We start from the raw sequence: 2,958 nt of genomic DNA on the forward strand, positions 1-2,958 counted from the left end.
GTACAATGTTTTTGGAAACAAAACAAATTTGTTTTTGCTAAAAAAAAACAAAATTCAATATAAAATTGAAATTAAAATTTTTTTTCAGAAACAAAATTTGTGCAATTTTTTTTAATAACAAATCGTTTATCAATTCTTTAAAAAAATAAGTAAATAAAAGATTGGAAATAGAAATTTACACAAAAAGTTATAAATAAATAGATTTACAAAATAAATTTTTTTGTCACAAAATTTAAATCTATGTATTGCTATTGCTTTGTAAACTAATAAAACATTTTACATTCAATAAAAACAAAAAAAAAAAAAAAATAAGAATAGAGATTATTAGATTAAAATCAGACCTAAAAAGTTAAAATATTTCGCTAATTGAAAATTTTTCAAAGTAAGTTTCAAAGATTTTATTTTTCAAATATTTATTATGGCATATACATATGTATATAAATTATATTTGCATATATTTCATAGGCTCTTACTAAATTATGTTTACAAGTTACATACAAAATATTTAATAATTTTATATTTTTATACAAAATTTGTATATTTTTAAAATTTTTTTATTTTAATTTTAATTTGTTTTATAATAATATTTTTTAATTATTGTCAGCAAGCTTTGAAATAATTTCAATTTAAAAAAAATTACAAAAAAAAGGACAAGTTCACAAAAATGTCAAAGTTTATGTGTGATTTGAAAATAGCTATTAGTATTAGGTATTATTATTTTTGTTTCATTTCTACAATATAGAAATTGAGTCAGGTTTTTGAATTTGAGTTAGTTTGAGATTTTTCATTATATTTTTTTATTTTTCTGAAGTTGACATTGATTTTAAGGTTAGGTTAGTTAAGAGTTCTAATAACTCCAAGAGATTTTCCAAGTATAATAAAAAATATATATATTTTGTATTAAACTAATTACCTTTACCTGTAGGTTATTTTATTACCTACATACATACATATATTGAAAAAATATATTTTTTTAATATACTTTAATCTATCTGCCATATACCTTCCACATCGCCACCTAAAATCCAAAATAACGTAAAATCACTTTTCATAAGTTTACAGGCGAAGGAAAAACGTTAAATAGAAACCATTCATGTTGAAACAAAATTTAAGTTTCGGTTATAAATTGGTTATCATACACTTAAATTGAAACAAAATTTTAATTTTGGTTATATATTGGTTTTTTTATACGATAACGATTTTCGATTTTTTTATGATACGTTGTTTTGTACTTTAGTTGATGATATACGCAGTTCATTTTGTGAGTTTTATTTAAAAAAATGTATGCTATATACTTTTTTTTGTCAGTTTTTTGCATAATTAAAAAAAATTGTAGAAAATTTATAATTACCTTTTTGTCCGTTTAGGTTGCAATCGTTTAGCAGTTTTTAATCCAGCGTGTTTTAATACAAATAAACATATTTTTGTTCGAGTTTTGTTTCACACTCAAAATTTCGCTGAGTCACAGTAAATATTTTGTGTGTTTTCAAAGCTTTTTATTCTTATTGTATATTTGCGTTACTAATAGTTAGCGCATATTTTTAGCTGATGCAGCAGCGCGCAATTGTTTGGTTATCCTTTGGTAGGTCGTTGCACAACTCCACTTTCATTTGCACAAATTTTAATTTTTTTGAATAAAAAAATTTTTGAATAAAATACGCAATATTTATTTTTATTAAATATTTTTGTTCGCACAAATTCCCGATGAACACTTACAGCTTACACAAAAATTTTTTTTTTAATATTTTTTACTTAAAATAATATAATTCGTAGTCTTACTTTCATATATCTCTTTCTAAATTATTTGTGAGCATACACAGCACTTGATCAAATTGTTTTATTTTATTTTCTTATTGAAGTTCTAATTTGCTTTCGCTTTTGCTATTTATTTTTTGGTCACTTCACTTCTAAATTTCATGCCACTGAACTTAAGCTGAAGCTGACTGATGGGCGAACCCGATATTTCGAGCTGTGGATGTAACCACGTTCACGGGCGCACACGGAATGATACATTCGCCGCGCGATGAGTTTGATCGAAGTAGCGCTCAGCTCAACAGACGACGCTTCATTTCAGAGCAGAACAGCGGTAGCTAAGAGCAGCGCAGTGCGTCGCGCACGCAATGAAGGCTGGCTGCAAGACGATAAATTTTATATACGAAACACCAACAACAAAAAGACGTTGTTGAACACGAGCACAAGAGATGGGCGCGCGTGGAGTAAGCCGGAGCCGCAATTGAAGGCAGCTAAAGCAATGTGTGTCTGCTTATCTTTTTCACTTTGCTGCTGCTGTTGTTGTTGTACGTATATAAGGCTGTCTCTTATACACATCTAGATGTGTATAAGAGACAGGAGTAAGCCGGAGCCGCAATTGAAGGCAGCTAAAGCAATGTGTGTCTGCTTATCTTTTTCACTTTGCTGCTGCTGTTGTTGTTGTACGTATATAAGGTATGCCAAAAATTGTTGAAATACTTTTTTGTAACACTTTATTGTTGTTGCTGCAGTACACTATTACTTCGTTTGGTGGTTTTAACAACAAGTTCGTAAGTGCATCCGACGGTCGATCACAGAGTGCGCAAGCAACACTTCCTTTACCGTTGGCCAGATGAAAGACGACTGTTGCGAGAGCCCAGCCACGGAGTAGTATTTAAAGAAAATTGTAAAAGCCAGTCGGTGTGCTGCTGAGCGCATGGGTGAGGTGGATGAATTGCGGCAGCGCGTCTGCGGCTGAGTGTGTCAAGCAAAGGGGGACGACCAGCGCTTTCAACAGCAGCACACAAACAAATCCAACTAATCCCAATTGAGAGTAGCAGCAGCATTGAGCAAGTAACTATTAGAGGCACAACATCACCACAACAACAACTACCAGTCGTATCGAGTCCCGAGTCGACTACAGTTGACGTCCAACCCCAGTTGAACTGTTGAGTGTGACTGATGGCCGGTTGGATTTAGCTGGCGCGC

At 30.9% G+C, this 2,958-nt stretch overlaps 1 protein-coding gene across 1 annotated transcript in view; it reads right to left on the reverse strand.

Annotated features, from left to right (window-relative positions):
- The window catches only part of LOC108966413, a 14,204-nt gene extending 11,903 nt beyond the window's left edge, over window positions 1-2,301 (reverse strand). Inside the window, exon 1 of the mRNA XM_018929291.1 lies at window positions 1,352-2,301. The gene's annotated coding sequence lies outside the window, so the exon portion shown is untranslated. The remainder of the gene's footprint in view (window positions 1-1,351) is intronic.
- Window positions 2,302-2,958: the final 657 nt, after the last annotated feature.

This window comes from Bactrocera latifrons, unplaced genomic scaffold, assembly GCF_001853355.1.
Source record: "Bactrocera latifrons isolate USDA-ARS-PBARC rearing strain unplaced genomic scaffold, ASM185335v1 scaffold_16, whole genome shotgun sequence".
Classification (NCBI taxonomy): Eukaryota; Metazoa; Arthropoda; class Insecta; order Diptera; family Tephritidae; genus Bactrocera; species Bactrocera latifrons.